At 38.6% G+C, this 27695-nt stretch overlaps 1 protein-coding gene and 1 non-coding gene across 6 annotated transcripts in view; one reads left to right on the top strand and one right to left on the bottom strand.

Moving 5' to 3' along the window:
- Positions 1 to 27695, bottom strand: part of DLG2 (discs large MAGUK scaffold protein 2) — a 1588988-nt gene that overhangs the window by 1324680 nt on the left and 236613 nt on the right. The gene's annotated exons all lie outside the window — the stretch shown is intronic.
- Positions 19874 to 19980, top strand: LOC131822920 (U6 spliceosomal RNA). Its single transcript, XR_009350396.1, has one exon. It is a non-coding gene; the product is annotated as a U6 spliceosomal RNA (small nuclear RNA).

Below are 27695 nucleotides of genomic sequence, written 5' to 3'. Positions count from 1 at the left end.
TTACCTCTCTCCTCCCTTTCACATACAATCCATCACCAATGCCCTAAGTATACTTTGGATATATATATTCACTTATTTTCACTTTTACTACTATCCTAGTCCAGCTACCTTCTTCCTTTACCTAAGCTTTTTCTTTCTCAGTCACCCTACTTCTATGCTTGCCCATCTATACCTAATGTAATTCAAGTCACATTATACCTCTGTTTTGACCCCTTCTAAGGCTTTCTGCTGCTCTCAGGACAGAGACCAACATGGCTAAAACAGCCTCCAATGCTTCCCCTCTTCCGGCCTCTCTTATCAGCTTCCTTCTGCCCCTTCTCCACACTAATCTTTCTGCTGCTCTCCTAGATAAGGAAAAGGTAGAGGAAAACTAACCTGAGAAAGAGATGGACAAAGAGCAATCACAGGGGAAATAGGAGAAACAAAATAGGGGTTGTCAAGAGAAGAGAGAATTTCTATAGGGGAGAAGTGTCAAAAGATTCAAATGCTCTAAGAAGGTCAAAATCAAGATGAGACTTGGCATCTACGGAGCCAACAAAACTTTAATAAAAACAAGTTTCTGGGCAAAATGTTAGAGGCACAGACAGGTCATGCTGAGATGAGACATAACCTGGAGGAGCAAGGAAGAAACTAGAAACAGCAGCAAAGTCAAAATAGAAAATTTCTTTTTTCTTTTTAATAGGAAGATTATGAGAAAAGGAGAGGTTCAGGAAACATGAAATAAGTTAACTGATTAAACAAGTTTCCTGAGGAAGTAAGAAGGTAGGATCAAGGCACTACAAGATTATGCAAAATACTGTTTGGCATATAGTGAGTCCTCAAGGAGCAATTTAAATATAAGAAGTAATGTTTTTCTTACGAGATGAAACTACTAAGTTGTTAAGATAGAGAAGAAACCTCTGGAAAGGGGAAGGGTTTCTTACTATGTCTCTAACATATAGTATACGACACTATATAGGAAATGTAAGCAAAAGTTTAAAATCTTTTAATAAGTGTATTTTCACCCAAATCAGTATGCATTTGCTATATTCTTCAGATTTCACCCAGCCTCCATCACAAAAATGACTTCTGTTTTGCTATGCCTCCTCATCTACCCCTGAATGATACTCCTTAGCATCTCAACATGAATTAATCAAACTCTAAGATGGATGTTGTTCTCTCACCTTGCATGTTGTCTTAATGGAGGAACCAAGACCTATGATCCATTGTTTGAACCTGTAGCTCACTGACATCGTTATTTCAAAACTAAAGTTTGCACCAGTAAATCATGCTGTTATTCCCCCGATATTTGAAAACAGTAGCTTAAAAAATTTTTTAAAAAAATATATACCCCTAAGGGCAAAGTTTAGAAATAGCACTGAGGTTATGGTTGCCTGGGGAAAAAAATATATTGCTACTATTTGCAAAAAGGAAAAAGTAAGTCAGCTTCTAATAAGAGGGCCTCTGGCCTAAAAGAGATTGGAGGTCTAGAGAAATGGCTGTCTATAATTTCTGTTAAAATAAGACACTGTGGACCTTATTAGAATCCTCAGCTTATAGAAAGAGATGAATTAAGAAAGCACCCAATCGTCTCCAAGGTATCTTATTGCTACTAATCAGTAATTTCCATGAAAGAAATGAGAGGTTTTTTGTTGTTGTTGTTTTGTTTCTTTCTTTTTAGAATCCCAAACTCTTGGCATATAACAGGATATTTTGTGAATTAACTAATGAATGAGACAAAGGTCTTAAATAAAGAGTACTAATCAGTTTGTTGCCTTTTATATATATTCTATATATTTTAAAATTATATTCTATATATTTTAAAACTAAATTTTATATAATATATATAATTTTATATAATATAATATATATAATTTTAAAACTAAACTTTATATAATATATATAATTTTAAAATTATATATATTCTATATATTTTTAAGTTATATATATATATATTCTATATATTTTAAAAATATATTCCATGCATTTTAAAACTAACATTTTGTGGCGTGGTAGAAAAGAGGAGAAGATGCAAATACCCTAGGTCAGAATCATTTCTTAGACACTTACAATTTAAGTATATGACCTCGGACAACACATTTAGTCTTGTACCTTAGTTTAAACATCTGTGAAACTCATTAACACAACATACTTTAAGGGCTATTAAATAGGTTAAATATCACATAAAGCACCCAGCACTGTTCTTGTAACATAGTATATGCTTACATACAACAAACATGTTTAGCCATGCATGTTACGAGGAAGCATAAAATAAACGTTTGTTCCTTTTTCTCTCATCCTCTGGGGAAAAACAAACAAACAAACAAAAAACCATAAACTGTAATTCCTGCTCTCAAGAAAACCCAATATATTGGAAGGGTATACATCTGTGAAAGTATAACTGATAATTGAATAAAACCAAAATATAACATATATTAAAGTCAAGTAATATTAGAAGATTGGAAGAAAAGAATATTAGATGACAGTTAATCTGTGGAAGTAACAAGTGGTAAGCTTCTACAGTTAAACACTCCTATGAAGTTCTATAAAATGGGACAGTTGTAGCAAAATACCTCTGATCTCTTCATTGTCCTCAGCACTGTATTAACATCCATTGCTGAGCGTATGAGTCATTAACCAGCAAAGTCAAAGAGAAGTAAAGGCATAGTTAAAAACAGAAAACAGTCGGGGGGTCGGTTGGCACAGTGATAGGTATTAAGGAGGGCACATATTGCATGGAGCACTGGGTATTATACACCAACAATGAATCATGGAACACTATATTAAAAAGTAATGATGTATTATATGGTGACTAACATAACCTAATAAAAATAAAAACAAAAACAAAACCCTACTTTTTCTTGAGATAAGCACAAAATGCTCTCCATGATCTAACACTTGGATCAAAAGCCAGTAACTATACAGCCTTTCTGACTTCTCAGAGAATCACGTGCGTGCCTCGCAGCCTTCCTGACCCTTGCATCACTGCTGCAGGTCCTACATGTAACCTCAACACACAGGCAGCTCCTCAGTGACTGATACTAACTGTATTCATCTTGGCATCTCCAGGATCAACACAATGTTTCACACACAACTAAAAATCAATAAACATTTGTCCAGTGAGCAAATGAATGAATGTCTTGGGAATCCTCTTCTATTTATTTTCTTGACTCATAAGTGAGCATGAAACAACACGCCTCCTTGCTTTCTTAATTGTTTCACATGTGTTAATCATAGCCTACAATGTTGTAAGCTTTTTCAGGTGTGACCAATAATCTATGTGTCTTTGTTTCTGTCATCATGCCAACTCTACCCACGGCGGGGGCGGGGGAGGGGGGAGGGGAGCACAATAGCCAGAAATCTCATTAAGTACTTGCTGATTGATTGACTTTTCTTCACAAGTAATCATCTGACAATTGAAGCAAGGGCTTCATTTGTAGGTAGAATGATGTATTTTATGCATATGGAGTAGAATCTTCTATTGTTTAAAGGGATAATCTATTTTAAGTACTTTTTCCACACTATCAATTGCATTTCCCTCCAACCCCTGTTGGAAACCAATCTCATGTGTAGACTATATTTCCAGGTTGACAAAAATTCATCTGGTGAATAATCTAACGGTGCGTACAAAAGAATAAAAAAGGACACCTGTGTTAACAATAATGGACCAAACTCTGCCTTCTTTTCATTTGCCAGTCTACTGTCAGCTTGGCATAATACCTAATATCCTAAGATGAGTGTTTTGGATTAGATGTTACAGCACACTAACATGAAACACAAAAGAAAAATGAAAATGTTGAAGAGAATCCCCCCCAAAGCTAAATAGAGATTGGCTTACCCAAGAAGGGAAGAGCTGAGGGAGATACAAATAAAAGTGGAAAGGCATTAGCTCTGACTTAGAAAGAACGTTAGATTATTTATTCATCTAATATACTGGACACCTACTATGTGCCTTGCACTATGCAATGTGCTAAGGACAAAAATAATATAGTTGCAGTCCGTACCATTAGGGAGCTCACAGTTTAAAAGAAGACAAAGAAGTAAACATATAACCACAATTCAGTATGTAAAATACTGCTAACTGGTATCATAACAGGGACACACTTAGCATGCCCAACTCCATATTGCTTCTATTTCCCTTGCTGCTGAGACCCATAGCTTGAAACTTCTGATTAGCCCTGAACATGGACATGTTAATTGCCAAAGGAATTTTGCTTTGTAGCTGAGGTTTGCAAAAGCTTGCTTTTTTACCCAACACTCCCTCACTCAAGGAGGTACATGTGTACAGAAATGACTAGGCTGTTTAAGATTTACAAGAATGTCGCGACCTAATTCCTGCATGCAATTATCAAGTGACCAAGGACAAAGAACGTGTACGACTTTCCTGGGATGTCTACAGAAAACCCTCATCTTTTGACTCCAACCTCCTCCCACTTAGCCTTTTTGTTAACATAAAAGAGGTTCACATTTCATGTTGAGGGGAGATTGTTCTTTGGGACAATTGTTCATTATCTCCTCAGTTTGCTGGCTTTCCGGATAAAGTCACTTCCCTTACCCCCTCTTGCCTCTTGACTTACCAGCCTGTAGTGTGGTGAACAGAACAAGGTTGGACTCATTTACATTATTTGGGAGCAACAAAGGAACAAAGTGGTGCCCTTCGCTTGTCTGAAGGTCAGAAAACTCTTTCTGGGGTAGTAATCTACCCAGAGCCAAAAGATAGATAAAATGGCTTGGTAAAGAGAGTGGAGGTGAGGAAGGAGAAAGGGGAGAGCTGTATCTTGATAATAAGATAGAATGTGAGACATTCAGAAGCTTGAGAAAAGTTGAGCATGGCTGGATTTATAACCCGGCTCTGCCACCCACTATATCGCCTCCGATATCACTAAACCTTTCTGCGTCTCAGTTTTCTATCATTTGAGCACTTCATATTCATACCACTGGTACCTAGATGGGGTTTAGGAAATATTAGTTCCTTTCTGCCTCCTTCCTTCCCTTCCACGAACACAGACAACATTAGCCGTTGCCCTCATTTCTGCTTCCTATCCTCGCCTTCCCTAAGGAAGGAAATTCACGTCAGCCAATGCACATTAGCTCAGGATTCACCTGACCGTTTAAATAGCTGTACCTTTTTAATGTAGATCCTTTCATCACAGTTTAAAGCTGACCTTTAGTTTTTTTAGGCCTGGCTGTTTATGTGGATGCAAAGGTTCACAATTCCATTTTTAAAAGTCTTTAGTCTAATGGATTGTCCAATTTCATTCTTCTAATGCTTCTGACCCAGTGCCAGGTCTTGCCATTCAGACCTTTCCAAAGGCTGCCCTCGCCGTCTAAAATTCTCTATTTGAGGAAATCTGACAATTTTCCTTGATAAATTCCTTTACCTTCCTTCCTTCCTTCATAATGTCACCTCAGCTGAGTATCTCAGGTGGATTTTTCTTGTCTTTAACATTTGTCCTAGAAAATGGAAACAATCTAAATAGTCATAATTGTGTGATTGCTAGATTTATTATTTCTTATTCTTTAATCCTTACATTCTTTTATTTTCTTATTATTTACTGATTAAACACGTACATTGCATATCTGCAAAGAACAGGATGTCATCTGGCACCACGTGGGCTTCTGTAAGAACTTCAAGGAGCTTAGAATCTCATGAAAGACATATAACAGGAACATATAGAATTAATGAAATGAAGGAAATAATGCGGTAAGGCAAAGAGCAAAAGGGTTATCAAAGTTTCAACTATAGAGCATGGGACTTAGAGCATACTTAGAATCTAGGTTTAAAGGCAAACTATGTTATTTTCTGCAGCCTTGAACCAGTTATTTAACCTGAGTCACTCCACCTTTAAAATGGATACAGTTCTATGTCATTATGTTGTTTTTGTTGTTTCATCTTGTCCAGGAAGACTTCATTGAAGTAAAGAACATGAAATTTCCTTATGTACTATAATGTTTCAAGTAATTTTAAGGGAATTGACCACCGCCTGGGAAAGGGTACTCTCTTCAAGACAGTGGAGAACTATATATTGGACAGGGGACTCACATCTAACCTATTGAAACAGACCTGTTGACACTGACCAGCACAAGCAAAAGACTTTCAAAGGTTGTAGCTCAATTCTTTCAATACACACGGTTATTTTGATGTACACCGTATTTTTCAAACAGAATTTGAAAGCCTTTAGAAGGGATGTGTGCTTTCCAGCTTAGCTGAGCCCCCCAGTTAACTCTTTTCTGACCAAGCAAGAATTTCCTACTGCTGCCAGATACTTGGCAGAGAAGTCCTGAGTCTATTGAACATGCACCCAGAGCAGAGTCAACCATATCTTATCACTGAGGGCATGCAGAACCTGTAGCTATGCATACCCACATGAGCCTGCATCTGTTTCCTTGTCCTTCGTGTCAATGTTCTTCCTTCATTTTATATAGTTTTACTGTCTTCTTTGCAGACTCTGCATCAATTATTTCTCTTTCCTGCTTACGATCTCCTTCTTTCTACCCTCCTAGCCACTATCGATACTGTATTTGCACCCAGTGTATTTTCTATAAATATCCTTTAGACGTTCACAGCTTTAAGTGAGGAACTGTAGGTTTTTCTGAACAATGCGTTATGCACTTCAAGTCTACAAACATATGTCTAATATTCTGGTTTAGATTCCAGCATGTGAGAAAGGAATTATATAGCATTATGGAAGGTGTGGTAATACAGATTCAACTGATTGCTTTGGAGAGATGAAAAAGAGTCACCCATCCTGCTTGAGGAGGTCAGAGAAAGCTTGACAGAGGAGGAAACAATATTTGAGGTGGTCCGTGAAGAGAAAAATGTCCACAAATTACGCAAGAAGAGATAGCGTTTTCAGATAGGGGAGACAGCTTCAGCAAAGGCATGGAGATGCGAAAATCCAATATATTGGGGAGTGAATTATTTATGCACAGACATTATCTGCCAGGACAAGTTAATAAACCACATGAGGACTACACCAAGGAAAACCTGCCTAAAGATCTGTAAAAAGGACTTAACAGAGGACAGAGGTCCCCTACTTGGGGCTCTATCCATAACAAATACGTCATAGGCTAGTCTCTATCATTCCTGTAAAACAGATACATAAAAAACTTCATAGTCCAACTGGGATAATGGCCAGCATGTGCCTGTGCCTGACTCTTGCTACAGCACTGTACACAGTGATACACAATCAAGGCATTCATCTTTACTGGAGATAGCTTCAGAGTCCTTCCCCACAGAGACTGAAGAGACCACTAGCAATTGGTTAGAGTTGGCACTTGAAGTGAAACCTATTTTCATCTCCTTTCTATGATGTATATTAAGAGGGAGGAGTGGGTGTAAAAGGTATACTGTTATATAACAGAAGAAATCCTTTCACTATATCCCCTATTTGGACAAGCAGAGCCTATATGAATGCCTATCTCTCTTAGCCTACATGAGTCCATGATTTGGAATGGCCTTCCTGGGGGGAGGGAGTCTAGACAATAAATATCTGGAAGAAAATGGCAAATTTCAATCATCCAAAATTCCAAATGTAGCCAAATAACCACGTAATTAACTGCAGCCTTTTGAAAGTGATGAGCAGTTATCAACTTCAAATTAAGAAAATTTTAGCCTATATTACTTAACAAAAGCATCCTAGAAACACAGTCAGTGTGGACAGGCTGCATTGAACAAAGCCACCATTTTACAAAGTTCCTGCAACATGTACATAAATTAACCATTAAAGCTAAAGCATGCTGGGGCACCTGGGTGGCTCAGTGGGTTAAAGACTCTGTCTTCGGCTCAGGTCATGATCCCAGGGTCCTGGGATTGAGCCCCACATTGGGCTCTCTGCTCAGCGGGGACCCTGCTTCCTCCTCTCTCTCTGCCTGCTTCTCTGCCTACTTGTGATCTTTGTCAAATAAATGAATAAAACCTTAAAAAAAAAAAGTTAAAGCATGCTTAGAAAAATAAGTCTACTTTCACACATTGATTAAATTATTTCCTTTATAAGCATAAACAGTTCAGAGAAGAAAAGCCCAGGACGGATTGCTCAGACTCTCCAGGGTGAAGGAAACAAACACATTTAAAAAACAAAACACACACACACACACACACACACACACACACAAAACAAAACAGAAAAACCCTCAGCTTCACAAGGTATCCCTGCCAACCCCCTACGGAGCAACCTCAGAGTCTGCTACAGGCTGCAGCAGCTGCCTGCCCACTTTCTCAGCAGCAAAAAATATGCTAAGCAGTGATTACCAACAGGGAAGAGGATCAAAAGGTAGAGGGAATGATCGAGCTAGATACCGTTCCTTTTAACATTCAGTTTTCTAAGATGTCTTGAATGATGGAAGCCTGGGTAATCTCCAATTTCAGTCAATTACATGTGAAACACATTTATTTTATGCCCCTCTATGGGAGCTCCCATTGCTTTAGGCTTCTGGGCACGCTGACAATGGGAGAACCAGCAAAGTCAAGGTGGATTGCTGCCAGAACCAAGAGATACTTGAGCCTGACCAAGTGTATTTCTGTCCCTTCTAAACCATTTAAAACAAATGAACGCCCACAAGCCCATGGAAAGAGACCAAGACAAGACCGGAAAGATTCTCAGTCTGTAATGTAAGGAGAGTCTTGGAGTAAGATTTCATTTGGAAGTTATGATTGATATGAGCAAGATTACTTTGAGGGAAGGTGACTGACTTTCATCATAGTCCCAGGAGGCATAAGATGTAGAATGGAAGTTGCTCTCATTCTGCAGACACTGGGTTGGAGTCTTGTCTTGCTGCTTACGAGCTGTATAACCCCATGAATATCACTCGAGTCCACTGAACCTGAGTTCAGAACACTGTTCTCATCTGGACGAGTCACATCTCTCTCGGGTCCTGTGTATTTATAAGGTAGTGGAGAAGAAATAGGTGGGAGGACAGGTTATAATAATTTAAGGTAAAAATTTATCCCACACAGTTGCACTTGATCTTTACTATAAGCCTGTGAAGTAGTTATGATACCTAGTTTTTTTTAAGTGAAGAAACTGGGACTTAGAATGGTTAAGTGACATGTCCAATGTTATCCAACTGCTAAGTGGCAGAAACAGAATTCAAGTCTTAACTCAAAAAGTAGTTGTTTTTTTCACTGCACAGTATCTGCTCCTTCAGTTCTCAAAGTTACAAGCTGTGGTTAAGCTCTCCCAGTATCTCTGCGTACCTAAAACATTTACCCCATAGTAGATACTCAATAAAGATTTGATAAATAAATTAATGATGTTTAAGTGTCAATTGATTGAGCTCAACCTAGCTAAATAAACATTGATTTAGTACATCTTATTGTCAGACACCTTTTTTTTTTTTTTTTTCCCTGTTAGGTGCTAGGGATTTAAAGATGAAGAATATTCACTTCCTGGCCTCAGGGGAGTCATAGTAACAAACAGACATAGAAACAAATTCCAAGTCCCACTATATTCCACATTTAGATGTCTTCTGTGGTTTCACACAATGCATGGACTCCGTTTTGAAAACATGCTGGAAGTGTCTGGTCTTTAAGGCTTAACCAGAATTGGAAGTATGGATTCCTTTAGCTTTCAGCAGAGGGTGAGCCATGGTGAGCTGGGAGAACTGTTTTCACATACTACTTTAGAACTGTTAGGTAAATAATGCTTGAGTCCCAAGGCTCAAATTTTAGAAGGTATGTGGAGCCAAATATTTGCCATGCTTTCAAAGCCATATTTTCTCTCTCATTTGCTTTCGTTGTGTAAGGTTAAACATCACCAACTTTAATAAAGAAGGGATTTGACCAAAGTCAAGATTTTAAGAAGTCTAAAAATGCAGTGAATTAGAATTGGAGAAATCTGACAAGCAAAAGTAGTAATGATGTTACTCCTTAATGGGAAAAGAAGTAGGTATCTTTGGGACCAACAGAAGCAGCAAGGAGACTCTGACATTGACATTGATACATGTATCAAGAGAAAGGGGGGAAAATACAGAAAAAGTTACAAATGCCTTGTCCAATAAGGATTATGGAAGACAAGCACGTGACTATCACGGTCACTGAGGACTTGTTAGGCTTACACAGCAGGCATGTTTGATTTGAATAGGTCTCTTCCTGATCTATAAAGACTATCCAATAAGGCTATCAAATCTCTTGGTCAAATTTCAGGTTCACCAAGCAGTTTGTAGGAATAGAAAAAATATTTTAAGTAAACAAGCCTTTCTATACATGTGTATTTTCTTATTTTCCTTGGCCTTTATTCCATTTAGTCAGCCAAGCCATTCTGCATCTATTGCCTCAAGTAAGAGATGACACCAAAACAAACAAACAAGGATTACATTTTCAGCTTTTGAGTTTTAAAAGTCTCTCTTGGCTGGAGAAACAGAAAGGACTCCCTGTAGATCTGGGCAGACACATGATGAGAGCTGTCAAAGCTGCCCACCTTCATTGCTAAAAATCTCCTAGGCTAGGAGGTAGAAGACCTTGAAGAGGAATTAAGGACTGGGTGTCAATGTTGCAGATACTTGACAAAGCAGGGATTTCTCAGGCTCAGTGGTAGGCTGGGGAGAGACTGACCTCCCACACAGACTTGTATGATTCATTCACATAAGGGATATGTAGCTCATGGAGGTGGCCAATATCTCAGAAGAAATTACTGCAAAGCTTATTTACTAGTAACATGCCTGGCATACAGTAGAAGCAAATGATTATTGACTAACTCAATAGGGTCCTATCTGGCAATACTATGCCCTTTCAGATTCTAGATCTGGGGACCAGCCCTAATGACAGTGACTGAGGGAAGATGCAAAGCCAGCATTTGGTTAATACCCCCAAATGGTGCAGCATGTGAAATTTACATATCTAAGGGAAATGCTATCACTTAAGAAGAGGGAAGAACAAATCAGACACAGAAGTTTCCACTTTCCTGTTTATTATAGTTGCTAGGAAATCACCATGTCTCTCTACCTCTCGTGTCTCTCTAATGTTGAATAGAAGTGAACACGTATGTCATGGATATCATCCTTGTCTCTTCTAGGGTTCACGGCTAGAAATAGCTACCATGTGGTGGCTACTGAGTAACCTGGGGTGCCCATAGGGCTGCTTCTTGCTCAGGAAGAGGCTTGCCCTAATTTCAGGATTTCAGATGCTCTGAGCAGCACCTAAGAGATAGCTGGATGTGATGGCTGAGCCTTTTTGTGCCTTCATATGTCACAGGCAAGTTGACAACATTGAGTTAAGATAGTTTTGTTCAATGCCATTTTTGAAAACAGCGTGGCTCTGAAAAGCTCCAAAAGTTGGAACCTTATATAATTCAAATGGGGGGGAAACCTCTTCCTTCCTCAATTTGGAATGTGCTTCTATAGAATCTATAAATGTGGCACATCTTATGAATCTGGCATACTAACTGAAAACATGCAGAAAAGATTCTACGTAACTCAAAATATACATTAAAAGCTCCTCATAAAATTGCACCTAAGAGAAAGCCTGAAATGAATCATTTTGTTTAATGTATTTCCCCCATTTCTTTCTCCTAGACTACATTATCTGAAGGGAAGGATGTGTGTTCCCAACTTTTGAACTCCAGAGCCCAGCACCATGACTGGTACACTAGATGCCGAATAGGCTTATTTCCTAATACCAATTGAAGTACCTAAATAAGCAGGTATACTTTGTGAACTTGAATATGGTATTCCCAGTTTCTCTTAAAGCAGAGAATGGAGAATATTTTGGAATATTCTCTTTAGTTTGGTAGGCTTTTGAGAAACTGCCAGTGAAGATGCAGGATAGAAAAGAAGAATCATATGTACGCCCATCAGAAATCCAAGACATGACTACATAGCACTTTCACTACACCTGGTCTGTCACTTTGGTGGGAAAAAATGTCACCCAAGTGTCAGCACAAAGATGGAAGTACTCAATTCTGCTGGAGGATGGGGTCTTAAGAAAGAGTTTATCAAGAAGGAAGCCATGAAGTTATTCTGGAAGACATTCATCAGTGGTGAGGGGGATGTACAACAGCATTACAGGCCAAGGCAGCTGAGGGGTACACCGTGGTATGGAAATATGAAATGCCTTGAGGTGCTTGAGGATTTCCTATGCCAAAATAAATAGCAATTTTATGGTATGGACAATGGAAAGTAATTGAAGTTTTGGGGAACTCACGATGAGATTTATGGTTCAGGAAAATCACTTCCATCAACAGAGAGGACAGACTGTGAGAATAGAGGTGGAAAGAATCAGAGTTATAATTGTAGCATTCCATGTGAATGACGTGGATATAAACTAAGACAATAAGGAAGGGAAAGAAGAGAACAGTTTCAACTTCTCTTAATTAAGCAAGCAGAATACATGGGATTTGCGTGTCAGAGATGAGGAGTAGGAGATAGGTAGGAAGGTTTCCTGTTTATTATTTGGGTAATTGAAGACATAAAAGTGAAACTGCAGAGCTGGGAAACATAGGCTAGAGCAGGCTTTGGTGGACAAATAGGCAGGTCAATTTTACACATGCGAAGCATGGGATACACAGATGCCCTCAAGGTGGATGTATAAATTTATCCATTGTTAGCATCATTTTAAGCATAATTTGAATGAAATACATCACCCAAGGAGAATGGATGGGGTATATCAAGACTGGGAACAGCAATGTTTTAGGGGTAGATGGGAAAAGAGGAGCCTATAAAGTAGGATGAGAACAGTTAAAGAGACCAGAGACAAAAATGGAAAAATCTCTTTCTCTTGTTTTTTTCCTAACAAGATCTTTGCTTTTTTACAAGCTTTAAAAAGTGACCTAGAGAAAGAAAAAAACTAATATATTCCAACTGGATTTCTGAACATGGCTTTATGGTTGTTTTCCCCCTAGATTAGTGGGTTATAAGAAAATAACATAAGAATGGCTCTTTTTTTTTCCTTAAGAGAACAATTTGGGTATCATTTCCATTTGATGAATTCTGAATCACTCCCCAAGAAACTCCCAATGGCTGTTGATAATAAGGAAGTGAAATGACAAATAGCTAAACAGATGGTTATATGTGTATCTCTGTGCTTATTTACATATAGTCATCGCCATGTGTATGCAATAAGCTTCCTGTAGGAGAATCTCAGGTGGGTTCCTAGAATCTTGTTTTGCTAAAGAACCATGAGTGATTCTGATACTGAGTCATTATTGGAAATCACTGACTATGATATTCTCAGGACTTCCAGAAGGCATCTGCCCGGGTAACTGGGAGAGCTATTACAAATACAGGGGCTAAAAGACCCTTATATCTTATAACCCAGACTCTGGAACTTCAGGGACTTCCACCTATAACACATGCTATTTTGTGCTAACACCTCTAGAAAGTGGAGCTTAAAGAAACTGTGAGATGACTGCTAAATAACAAACAGTGCAAAGAGGCAGCCCACGGAATGGGAGAAGATATTCGCAAATGACACTACAGATAAAGTGCTGATATCCAAGATCTATAAAATACTCAAACTCAACACACACAAAACAGATAATCACATCAAAAAATGGGCAGGAGACATGAACAGACAATTCTCCAAAGAAGACGTACAAATGGCTAACAGACACATGAAAAAATGTTCATCATCCCTAGCCATCAAAGAGATTCAAATCAAAACCACATTGAGATAACACCTTACAGCAGTCAGAATGGCCAAAACCAACAAGACAGTAAACAACATGTGTTGGAGAGGATGTGGAGAAAGGGGAACCCTCTTACACTGTTGGTGGGAATGTAAGGTGGTACAGCTACTCTGGAAAACAGTGTGGAGATTCCTTAAGAAATTAAAAATAGAACTTCCCTATGACCCTGCAATTGCACTACTGAGTATTTACCCCAAACATACTGATGTAGTGAAAAGAAGGGCCACCTATACCCCAAGGTGCGCAGCAGCAATGGCCACAGTCGCCAAACTGTGGAAAGAACCAAGATGCCCTTCAACAGATGAATGGATAATGAAGATATGGCCCATATATACAGTGGAGTATTATGTCTCCATCAGAAAGGATGAATACCAACTTTTGTATCAACATGGACAGGACTGGAAGAGATTATGCTGAGTGAAATAAGTCAAGCAGAGAGAGTCAATTATCATATGGTTTCACTTACTTGTGGACCATAAGGAATAACACGGAGGACATTGGGAGATGGAAAGAAGTGAGTTGGAGGATATCAGAGGGGGAGACAAACCATGAGAGACTGTGGACTCAGAGAAACAAACTGAGGGGTTTGGAGGGGAGGGGGGAAGAGGGTTGGGTAAGCCTGGTGGTGGGTATTATGGAGGGCACACATTGCATGGAGCACTGGGTGTGGTGCATAAATAATGAATTCCAGAACACTGAAAAGAAATAAAATAAAATGAAAAAACAAAACAAAACAGTGAAGGCCCCTATTAAGTAGAAATGAAATAGGATCTCAAAGAGGTGTTTGTGCTCCCCATGTTCACTGCAGCATTCTTCACAATAGCCTAGATATAGGAACAACCCAAATGTCCATCAATAGATGAGTGGATAAAAATGTGGTATACACACACAATGAAATATTATTCAGTCTTAAAAAAGGAAATCCTGCCATATGTCCCAACATGGATGAACCTGGAAAGTATTATGCTAAGTGAAATAAGCCAGTAACAAATACCATATTGTAGTGCTTGTATTAGTTATCTCTGAAATAGTCAAACTCATAGAAGCAGAATGGTGGTTGACGGGAGCTTGGGGAAGGGAAAAATGGGAAACTGCTTCTCAATGGGTATAAAGTTTCAGTTATGCAAGACAAATAAGTTCTAGAAACTGCTGTATAACATAGTGCCTCTAGTTAAGAATATGGTATAGTACAATTTAAAACACATTAAAAGGATAGATTTCATATTAAGTGTTCTTACCATTAAGACACATACACATAAAAGAACACAAGGATATTTTTGGAGGTGATGGATATGTTTAATACCCTCATTGTGGGAATGGTTTATGCATATGTCCAAACTTATCAAAATGTACACATTAAATACATGCACTCTTTCTATATCAATTATACATCTATAAAACTTTAGAAATAAAAAACATGTGATTTTTTTAATCTTAAAAAAGTAAACTGAAGAGGATTATGATTGAGTTTAAACAGTCCTCGTGGGACAGAGAAATTTGATTGATTCATATGCCTTAAACCTAGCTATAAAATGACATATTTCCAGCTGTTTGGATCTAATTTATACCCAATTAATGTAGTATTTTAATTTTGCACTCAAAGGCTTATATTCCATCATATTCCTCTGAGAATATACTTCTCTTTATCAATACTCCATCAGGACATGATCTGACCCAATCATGTACTACAATATGCTTTGTGCTAGGAAATGCTGCTACTGATCCATTATTAGTAGAGACATGAACTCAGACTTTCCTTCCTAGGGATGGGAGTAGATTTCTGTTGATTTGTCTATACTCTTTCAGTCAGTCTCATCACTGTACTCTTTAGCCAATGTTACAAATTAGACAGCCAGTGGTTCACAAAGAGTTGCTAAACAGGTTTACAAAAGAATTCATTCCTTCAAAATGCATCAGTAAAACACCAGCTATGTGCCAGACACTGTTGTAGGCAGCAACAGTACTGGGGAAAACAGAACAGAGAGTTCCTCCCCTTAAGAACTTGGGAGACAGTCATGGAAACAGATCAATACATCAAGGTGGTCAGTACTACCACAGGGTCATGAACATCCTGCTACCACAGCCAGGTGGAAGCAGTACCTAGTTCTACCCAGGGAGGTCAGCAATGATTCTGTAGAAGAGGTTACATTTAGGTTGTACCTTGAAGACCCAGTTGGATTGTACTTACTTCTCCCAAATTTACATTGCTTTTCAGTGCGCTATAATACATAAGTATGGAATGCACAGTCTCACGTGTTTTAAAATTCTTAACTCTCTTTACAGTGTCATAGGCAATTTCTATTGGATCAGTGATCTAACTTAAGCTAACAAATGGTTACCCATCACATTCAAGCAGAAATAGGTGCCTAACTGAAGGGACTGTTAATAAGCAGTTATGATATATAGATGGCATTTTGCATAGGAAAATCGAGACTTTAAGTAAAGCACCTAGAGAAAAAGACATGACATAACTTTTGTTCCTTGAATTAAATCCTGTCTAACAGGCATTTTGAGAAATACAAAGTTGTTAGATCTATGCCACTGTGGTAAGCAGAATAATGCTTCCTTCTTCTCCCTACAAAGATATCCATGTACTAATCTCCAAGCTTTTGAATAGGTCACAATACGTGGTAAAGGGGAATTTGAAGATGTGACTGAATTTAAGGAGCTTGAGGTGGGAATATTACTGTTATCGTGGATTATCCAGGTAAGCCCAGTGTAATCACAAAAGTCCTTCTAAAAGGGAGACAGGAGGGTCAGGTCAGAAAGGGGAAGGTGATGATGGAAAGAGAAGGCAGGATGGTACATTCTGAAGGTGGAGGCAGGAGCTACAAGCCCAGGAATGCACAGTGCCTCCAGAAGCTGGACACAGATTCTCTCCTGCAGTCTCCAAAAGGAATGGAGCACCGCTGACACCATCACCTTTATACCTCTAAGTCTTGTTTCTGATTTCCAGTATCAGGAAACCTAAGATAATAGGTTTCTGTTGGTTTAAACTCCTAGTTTGGGGTGACTCATTACAGCAGCATTAGTAAACTAATACTTATATCAAAGCCTCAACAAGACAAGAGTTGACCTGTAAGCATGGAAAGCCATAAAATCCTCTGACACCTGTATCATTTCACTGTGAGAGGTCAAAGATTTCCTAAAGATAGTAGAGGGAGAATTATTCACTCTTCTTCAGAAATTTTGTTATCTTCCCTAGAAGTATAGTATCCCTGTTCTTTTCTATAGAATTTTCGAAAAGTATATTGTGGTCTATTGAACAACACCTGGCCTTTGGGCTCCTTAACCATCCTATAAAAAGAGTAAATTTAATTTGTAAATTTAATGTTAAGGATTAGCTAATGATCCTCATCTGAAAAAAGTTATCAGATAAGCTGACAACTGAGGGATAGCCAATGGTGTAATGATAGTCCATAAAACATGGGGCTGGATATTCTTACCATGATAGTTAAATGCCAAAGATACCACCCTTTGCCTTAATAACCTTATACATAAACATCAGAGAAAGTGTCAAAGCAGAAGTGAAAACATGGAAGTAAAACCCTAGAGAAAACTAAAGCCTGGCACCTTCTGCCATTTTTCCTAGGAGCAAGAGCCCTGATGAAGATTCTTGGTTTCAATAACCCAACCTCCACTGACAGCTTTGTCTGTTTCCTAAGAAGATTGTCTTGGCAATAAGTAGAAGAGGCTGTCAGTGAAATAAAAGGACTCTAGGAGGAGATACCTTTTGTGATGAAGTTTGATTAAGAAAAATATAGACCAAGATAGAAAGCCTTTTTTTTTTTTTTTGTAAGGAAGTACACTAATTATATATTTCACACAAATATCCTTTAACATACAATTTTTGATATGCCAAACACTGAGTTGGGGACTGGAAATAGAATAGTGTTTAAGAAAAACCTCACCAAGCTTAACGTTTAACAAAGACAAGACTAAAAGTACAAACACTCTGAGAATGAGGGATGCCTGGATGGCTCTGTCAGTTAAGTCTCTGCCTTCCACTCAGGTCATGATCCAAGGGTCCTGGGATCGAGTCCCACATCCAGCTCCTTGCTCAGCAGGGAGCCTGCTTCTCCCTCTGCCTGCCACTCCCCCTGCTACAACTCTCTTTCAACCTCTTTATATGACAGAAAATTAAAATTTAAAAAAAAAGATTTAAAAACTCAAGACTCTGAGAATGGATAAAAGGGACCACTGACTAGTTTGTGGCTAATCAAGTGTACTAGCTCAGGCTACCTAAATAGAACACTATAGACTAGGTTGTTTAGATAATAGGAATTAATTTCCTCGCAGTTCTGGGTTCAAGATCAGGGTGTCAGCAGGACTGGTGTCTGGGTAAAGGCTCACTGCCTGACTTGCAGGCAGTTGTCCCCTTGCTATGGGCAAGGGCAGAGAGAGGAACAGAGAGATACAGAGGTATGGAGAAGGGGGTGGGCCAAGAAAGAGAATACTCTCTGCTACCCTCTGTGATGAGGGCCTTAATCCCATCATGAGGATCCTATACTTGTAACCTCATCTAAAGGCAATTACCTCCCATAGGCGCTCTCTCCAAATACCATCACACTGGAGGTTCCGGCTTCAACATATGAATTTTTGTTTTGACTGGTGCGGGGGGAGTGGGGGACACAATTCCAATTCCCACAGCATCAAGGAAGTCTTTGTTTGAAGATGTGTGAATTAAGGTGACAATGGGGTAGAAAATCCCTAGACAACTGCAAATAAAGGAAGAAGCATGTACAAATTCCAATATGGGAAGGAACTTGATCTAGTTAGGGAACTGAAAGAAAGCGGTGAGACTGTAGCACAAGAAGGGAAAGAAAGACTGGCATGAGAGAAGGGGGACAGGATGTGATCGCCCAGAATTTTGTGGCCTATTGTTAAAAAATTATGCAGTACAACTTTTTTTTTCTTAAAATTTTATTTACTTATTTGAGAGAGAGAGAGAGAGAGAGAGAGAGATCTATCTCACAGGTGGGGAGGAGAGGGAGAAGCAGGCTCCTTTTTTTTTTTGTTTTCCCATTATTCCTTATCATCAGGAATATGGTATCTGCCTTCTCTCGTTTCCGTTCCCAAATAAGCTCCAAAAGAACAAACAGACATCAATAAAAGTAGAAGAAGTTATAATTCCCTCTCTTGTTCACTTGCAATTCACCCTTTTCTTCTTGACATTTTCTAAAACTCAACATTTTTAATAAAGGTCCTGATCATTAGAGAAGCAACTTTCCCAAGAATAAATAGCTAATATAAGTAGCTCTTCATAACAAGCTGCCAGCTCATTATGTTGACTAATAAATAAAATCTATTTAGTCATCATGGAAACGGAAAACCATTTTTAAAGGGAACAATCTAACAAATCAACTACGGTCAATATTTTCTGTAGTGAACTGGATGAAGGCCATGATGAGCCTGTCTTCACCACAGACTTCGTACCTGTTGAAGGATGGGTTTGCCATACGAAAGTCTGCTTATATGGCCCTCAATAACACAGCATGGACCAGAACTCCAGTTTTTCCAGAGACTGGAGAAATCTCAGCCCATAGTTTTGAGGTTAGATTGTGTTTGTAAAATACAAATTGCTAGCTCTTTTCTGGTCAGCCTGAATAGGAAGCTTCTCACAAATGAGTAAACCCTCCACAACACTACAGTTGTGAAATGGCTAGGCTCCTTTGGACTGTTTATCATCTTTTTCTAGCTCCTCTGGGTCAGCCAGAGTCACCACAATGACTGTTAGTCAACCAACAAATATAATCATATGCCCTTACAAGAAATAGATTGCTCCTTGAATGACTCCACAAAATACCTACTGCCTCACACACAGTATAAAAGTTTTGGTCAAACATATTGACTGAATGCCTAAACTGAACAAACACAACAAAAACAAAAAAGCCCAAGGAAATATTTGACACCATGGACTATTAAGAAGCATAAGCTAACTCTTGATTTCCAGAAACTCATAACTTACTGATAGCTCATAAGTTATATATATCACAAGACAATAGGCTAGAAGGGCAATTAAGCTCATGGATTTAGGATAGAATGGTTGGTGAGAGCTCTCAGAGGAGTGATCTCATGTGTGGTGTGTATGTTCTAATGATTAAGATGTCAAGAAACAGGATGAGGGAAGAGGTATGTGTCAGTCTGATTAAGTAAGGAAAATGTGATTTTGGGATTCTGAAGGCAGGAACTAGGTCTGTTTGTGTGAAGCAAACCCTAGGTCACAGGGATGGGAGGTTCAATTGTCAGTATCATTATTTATTGACAATCCCATGCTTTCTTCAGCAGCACATGCATTAAAAGTGGAATGATACAGGGAAGATTAGCATGACCTCTGCACAAGGATGACACACTATTTCCTGACAATCCTTAGGATACCATAGCCATGGATCAGAATATTTTATATATTCCCCACTACAAATATGGGGCCACCACTGCCCATTTATTACAAAGTGTTAATCTGGTTTCAGAATATATTTTGGCTCAAAATACAAAATAGGTTCAAAATACATTTCAATCCAAGTATGAATGATTTCAAGATCCTTCTAATCCCAACTTTTCTTAGAGCAGTGAATCATGGAATCATGGTACTCAAATGGACAAAAAAAGTCCAGCAGAATTTATACTAACAGATATTTCTAGAAAAATTCCAAATCAGTGAAAGCCTAGGAAAATAACCAACTTTAAGGGCCTTTAACAAACAAGCTGGAAATAAGAAGAGTACTATGTAGTCTTTTTGTTTGTTTGTTTTGTTTTTGTTTTTGTTTTTTAAGAACAATCATACTGTGAATCACTTGGGACAAAGATAATACAGTAGTCATAGTAGATGAGAATGAATGGAGAGGAAATAGCTCACCAGAGAGAAGGCAAATACTTACTAGAGAAAAAAATCACTATAAAACTGCACAAAGAAGAAGCCCAAGACTGACAAAGGAAATAAGCAGGAAAAAGTCAGCAGAAGACAGAATTGGTTCACCTCTGCCTCTAAGACAAAGACAGACTTCAGTGGAACGGAGAGCTCACTCTGAGCATCAATCACCTCCAACTGGGAATCCCTATTAAAACATGTAGACAGTACAGTGTCCAGCTATCCTGGTGACTTATTTCAAACCCCTCCTCCTATGTCAGCCTGCCCAACAAATTAAATGATACATGGGTAAGTTCAGGGTACAGTCTGAGATATGGTTGGTTTATCCTGAATTTTTTGAAAGATATATTTCCACCTTCCAGTTTATATAAAAATGAAATTATTAAAGTATAAGTGTATCATTTGGCAGATGTTTATCATATAAATGATGATTTATTAAATGGTATAACACAGACCCTGCTTTCCATGTAATAAGGATTCTAACAATAACATTCCTTTATTTCAAAGCAGAACATCTAAGAAACTAAGCTCATGGGCACAGTTAAAAAAATTCAACCATAAGTGACTCTTAATCTCACAAAACAAACTGAGGGTTGCCGGGGGGAGGGGGTTTGGGAGAAGGGGGTGGGATTATGGACATTGGGGAGGGTATGTGATTTAGTGAGTGCTGTGAAGTGTGTAAACCTGGTGATTCACAGACCTGTACCCCTGGGGATAAAAATATATGTTTATAAAAAATAAAAAATTAAAAAAATAAAAATAAAAAATAAAAATGTTAAAAAAAAAAAAAAAAAAAAAAAATTCAGCCCTTTTTCCATGGTATTCAAGAGTGTTCAGAATGCTTGATGTATTGGCAGTAGGTGACTCCAAGGAAAGTACACATAATTTAGTTTGGCCCAAACTCTTCCAATAATTTGTGATCTCTAGACTTGAAGTATTAGATAATTAAAAAAATGAACCATTCACTTATTCACTCAGTCAATAAGCATTTATTGAGCACCTACTAATAGGTAGGGCACATTTCTAGACACTAGAGATACGGAGATAAAATGCTAATGGAGCGTACATTTGGTGGGCCAGATGCAATTATAAATAACAGTATGAGGAATGTGAGAACACATCAAAAAATAAAACTGCAGCATATTGCAACCAACTGAAGTATATAATTTGTCATCCTATCTTCAAACTATCAGAGTAGTGTTAGGGCATAAGTAAGTTAGGGACAACAAAAATTAGAAAGTGCCTGCTGATCAAAACTGGAGAAGAATGTGCCTGATGTGACCTTTGCCTTGATATTGCAAAGCCTCCGATTATCTTATCCTGACAATAGGTTACAAGGTTTGGTTTCGAAAACATTCGAAGATGTAACTTAAAAAACTCAAAATAACTTATTATTCATTCCCAAGACCTTTAGCACTTCATTTTTTAAAAATCCAATTGAAGAGGTTAAAAGGAAATAGCAAAATACAGGAAAAGAAAAATTGAACTAAGTCAAGTCATTTCTGGAGGTAATTACAGACATGGTTTCTGGAAGTTCTTGTTTATAAGCACTGTTTCAGTAAAAATCTAGGTATATGGTATAATGCTAGTTTTGTAACAGTTTTACATCAGGTTTGCTCATATCATAATATTTTAATTGATTTTTTAAAATATTGATCTGGGGAACTTTGTAAGCAGACGTAAACCTTATCAAAAACTTTATTTTTGTTTTATGGAATGGATAAAAATTGAATATGCTTTTTTTGGTTGTTCTTTGTTTTTTAATCTAAGATGAGATTAATGATAACCAAATTTCCCCAAAGTAGATCAGGACAGGACAATAAACTCAAGTACTTTACTTAATTGACTGACTGTAATTTCATTGCTACTTCTGTGAATTTTTTGTCTCTTCTTTACCTCTCCCATCCCCCAGGGTTTCTGAACTTTACTTTTCTTCTTCATAGTCAGATGTTTTACGGATTCATCTCTCAGGTGCTGATCTTAAAAGTTAGGGTGCCCAATGTGGAACACAAACTCTTTTTGCTCCTCAAGGAGATCTAGGTTTTGAGTTCCCTCCTGATTGTGGGTGACCACACCGGGGGGTGATGTTTATGGTGAGACTGTTTCTCAGCTTTTCCTACCCACTTCGATATGGTTTCTCTCTTATGTGCTGATGTGAAGGGGCTGCTTCGCCAGTTTCTTAAGTTTAGGTTTTGTTTTGGTTTGTTTTGTTTCCCCAGAGCAAACTGTTCCATGTACAGTTGCAGCTTTGGTGTGTCTGTAGGAGGAGGTGAGATCAGGGTCTTCCTACATCATCATCTTGGATCAGAACCTTGAAATTGCTCAAATTTGACTTTCCTACATTCTTTCCTGCTATCCTTGGAACCATCGCTTGGATACTTTATTACTATGCCTCTTCATCTCCTATAAGTGATTTGATTGTGTATGAAAAGATAAAATAGCCATCTCATCAGTCAGGAATCTTTCCTATAAGCCCTTCTTTATAAAAACATTGCATTAAAAAAAAGTAAAAACATTGAATTCTTAATAAGCACTTTAGCCAATGCTTGTACCTATAATATCGGTCAGCACTGATGTTTTACTTTTCCTTCTCTTTGGAGGCATTTTAACAGCAATAAAAGGAAAAGATTATAACATTCACTTTCCTTTTCCTTGCCTAGTGTGAGTTTTCACTTTTGTAGCTAGAGGCGTCTGAGCAAACACATATCTACAGACCTGCCTACAGCGGAGTTCTCCTTGTCAGCTTCCCAACAGAAGGGAAAAGCATAAACAAAGACAAGCACATGTCTGGAATTTCTCTTTGTCAAATATTCTCCCCCTCTCAGGCTGAACCAACTGAGGAAGATCACAGCCCAGTCACTGATGAAGGCCTGAAGTATTCTGTAAGAATCCAGAACCAGCTTAGTCTCAACATCAAGAACCAGCTTAGCCTTTTCCAAACTGGAGTGCTAATTCCAGAGGCCCACTGCTTCTTAATGGGGGTGCTGCTGATATTCTGGACAGACCAGTGTGTTATTGTCTCGTACCCTGCTGGGTACTTAGCGCTCCTGGTCTCCTCCCATTAAATGCCAGTAGCTTTCTCCAGGCATCACAACAAACAAAAATAATGACCAAACATTTCTAACGGGTGCCTAGGGGAATGGTGCTGCCACCAGGTATGAACCACTGTGTAAGACCAACTGCGATACAGTCATAACGATGCCTGGTGGAGATATCAACAAGGCAGATAGTAAGAGGTAATCAGTAAGCAACTTCAGGTGGCACAAAGACTGAGGCCCCGAATCTCTGAGAGCCTGTAATGCTGTCCTGGACAGGGATGGCCCCAAATGTCATCTAGGATCACTTAAAGTTTCCAAAACAGGGAACACACTCCATCTTCTTTTTAAGTGTCTGTTTCAAAATACATACCTTAAATTTACATATTAATTGACCTGTCAATCTTGATTTCAGATTTGAGTTGCCCTTACAGGACGCTGGTTGTTTTACAGAGCTTCTCAAGGACGCTAAAGGAATGGTAGCAATCCTCAAAATGAAAGGAAACATTCACTACTCTAATCCTAATGTCTTAAACAGTGTAATTCTCCTTCCTTAAGGAGACCTCCAAAGAACACAAACTGTGAAGGATGCATCAGTAACGAACTTCCCAGAGTTTGTCTGGGACCTCCTCCAGTGTGTCAGTTCCGAGTGCTGAGGGAAGCAGGTTCTCATGGGAAAGGGGCTTGTGGCTGACACCAAAAGACAGGCAGCGAGGAAAACAAAAATGCCTGTGAGGCATGTCTGTTCCATTCTAGCAGCAGGGAGTTTGGGCTGTTTTTCTCCCTCCAAGTCAGAAATTGACAAGACAGGAGAACTTCCACTAGGAGAATAGGAAGGTTAAGTCAAGATGCTGCCATGGTCATTTGTGATAAGCAGGGAGAGGAATCAGGAGAGTTGAGATAGTACCTGATGTCTCTGCAGCCCCACATAGGGAAATGCCTGCTCATTCCTCTTTTTCAGTGACTGTGAATGACTTGAGGTTGATCTTTGAAATCTTCCACCTTCTTTTTGGAAAGGTTTTTAGTAAATTATCTTTATCATTATTCCCTCACAGACAGCAATTTTGGGGGAGAGGGGCATTCCATATGCCTGAATTTGCCCTTTCTGGGCATGGAATCTTGATTGGTTGATTTAACTCAAGTCCTTCTTAAGATGACAAAAGATTTTATGGAGGATGAAATCCACACTCCTAAAGGAGAAATATATACAGAACTTTTAAAGAGCTCTTACTGTTCACGGATGAGGCCTCATTCTTCTATTCTCCTCCCTAATTACTGAAGATGGTGCACCTACCCTTAACCTACATGGGTAGGTTTAGAAGAAAAATTCTGGCAGCCCAAAATCTGGACCCAAACCATCAGGGCCAGGATGTTCACCTCTTTCTTCAGAGAACCTACTTAAATCACAGTCTTACTCAAAATGCTATTCATTTAAGTGACTGAATGTTTATCAGGTTTCCTCTAGAGGCCTTGTTTCTTTCATTGCCCTCAGCAGAACGTAAGCAACAACTGAGTGACTCTAAAATGTTCTGTGTCTGGGTGTGCGTTCTCTGTAGAATCTGTGCTCTGTGGCACTTTAAGTCCTTTTGGCAGGAAACTATCAATTGTGCAGAAACATATGTACCCTGAGACTTCCTGTGGCAAAACGTTATACATTAGCCTGGCACCTGGAAGCCCAAAGAAGACTGTTTAACCACTTCATTACAAGTATCATGTTGAGAACAACGGCACATTCAGGAGTCTAAGCTATTTACACATATGATATATGCATTTTAGAGTATATTTCCCCTCCCCAAATCAAAACATAAGCCAGGATAAACACTCACATCCTTACTTATATCAAATAAGGAGTTCCACTGCTATAGACAATTATTGGAGGAAAAAAAGGGGAAATATTTTAATTTCAAATGGCCTCACAATCTGGTGTTAGAGAATTATCTTAGTCAAGCATTTTCTGATTAAAATAGAACCATTTTGGAGCACCTGGGTGGCTCAGCGGGTTGGGCCTCTGCCTTTGTCTTGGGTCATAGTTTTAGGGTCCTGGGATCGAGCCCCATATCGGGCTCTCTGCTTGGTAGGGAGCCTACTTCCCCCTCTCCCTCTGCCTGCCTCTCTGTCTACTTGTTCTCTCTCTCCCTGTGTCAAATAAATAAATAAAATCTTAAAAAAAATAGAACCATTTTATTTTTGGGCTATTAAATCTCATAGTTATTGACTTGTCTGAGTGGGGGGGATAAAAAAAAAACCTTACGGTCTCTAAGCAATTATTAAATTCTAATTTATAAATAGAAGGCAAAAAAGGGGGGTGATATGATACCTGGATTGAAAAATGATAAATTGAAAAATAAATTATAAAATTATGTATAAGAATCCTCAGAGCTATCTAAGCATTTTAGTTCTGAAGTACTAAAGAAACTCAAAAGCAATGTCAGTAATGGGTAACCCTGATCAACAAACTTTTAACTATCCATCTATCTATCCAGATATAGATATAGATACACACAGACACACAGACACACACACACACACACACAAATTTTACATTCATTTTCAGGTACTCAATACAAGGTAGATGATGTGCATACTGATTTAAGAAGGTTTTGTTCTGGTCCTAACACCCATTATTCACTATTTCTATTAACAAATCTAAATGGTGAACGGGGAAGCATTGCCATTAACCTTGCAAAGACCAGCACTCAGGCAAAAGTTGTTTACATACTAAAGGGAAAAGATCCTATCTGAAAGGACTTTGAAAAGTTTTGCAAGTATTCAAAAAACAATTTAATGAGCCAGGTTTTATGTAAGCCTCTAATGATTTTATGACATGTACAAAGGCAGACACGGTAAGAAGGCAATAGAGAATAATGTTAAATTCCATGGAAACCAGAGTCAAATGAAAAGGACTTAAATTCTTGGCTCTGAATATTACGCATGCTATGAGGCTGGGCACATTGCTTAGTTTCTTACAGCCTCAGTCTCCCTATCTGTAAAAGGGAGATAAAAATACCCAGGTCGTTGGAGGAACATGTAGCACAGTATCTGGCATGTGTTAAGTATTCATTACCTGAACCCTTGCTATTAGCAGTGAAAACTGCCACCACCATTCCTTCAGTCCTTTTAGGATACAGTGCTCTAGTGAAGGATTTAAGGCTCCACTGGCCAGAAGGACTAAATGGATTTTCAAGTCATTACTAGAAACAAAACACAAGCGGTGACAGAATGACTCCATGATTCAACAGATTCAAGAAAAGATGCTCCCCTTGGAAATTCAATTTAAAAAACACACAAATTTTTACTGTCTACTCTTCACTAGGTCAAGTGTTGGGTTCCAGAGGTTGAAATATCCATAAAACAGGGATTTGTTCCATGGAGGGAACAGGCTGGAGAGAGAAACTCACGGACATAATGAATCCCTTAAAGGAGTAGAGGAGTGTCGAAGGAAAGGAGGAATAAGCCTAGCCTGGGAAGGCCAAGGAAGGCTTTGAAGAATGAGCGACAGTGAAACACAGCCTGAGGTTTACCATCCGTCTCTGTCAGGTGCGCCTTCTACTTCCCTACACTCAAGATAGTTCCTAGGGCTACTTTCAGATTTTTTTCTGGAGGACTCCATGTTTATAATACAGGAAAAATACGTATCTGTTGACTAACAAAATTAAAGAGGGACAAAGAGATCCTTTTATTTTCTGTCATGAGTCTTCTACCAATCTATTATGGTTAGTGAATGTGAAGGAAAAACAAGGTAGATGATTAGAAGTTATTCTTGTTAAAGGGAGATTCCAGACCCTGTACCTTTCTGGGGAAACATAGAAGACAATTCCCAAGCTTACCCTCAAACATCTCTTGGTGCCATTGTCAGAAAGGATTCAGATTTACCACAGCCCCAACGCATGAAATTATTCATATGTGTATATTGTCTGTTTAATATCGGAATGCATCTAAAAACAGTGTAACTTGAAGGAGCAAAGCCACTTCATTTGCCAGGCATTTGTCATCTCCTTAACTGAGCAGTTCACCTGGTCGGTAACCCCATGATGTGCAGGGGTAGAAAGCACATTGTTCAGGAGAGGATAATAAGGAATGTTTAATGGAAAATATTTATGCCCATTAATCTTCACATGTGACCAGGTCAAACACAATCAAATCATCAGTGCGAAACATTAAATATGTTAAAATATAATTTTGTTGGAGGAT

The sequence above is a fragment of the Mustela lutreola genome, chromosome 1 (assembly GCF_030435805.1).
Source record: "Mustela lutreola isolate mMusLut2 chromosome 1, mMusLut2.pri, whole genome shotgun sequence".
Classification (NCBI taxonomy): Eukaryota; Metazoa; Chordata; class Mammalia; order Carnivora; family Mustelidae; genus Mustela; species Mustela lutreola.
The sequence above is the reverse complement of the archived record's forward strand: the minus strand, read 5'-3'. Positions and strand labels throughout refer to the sequence as shown.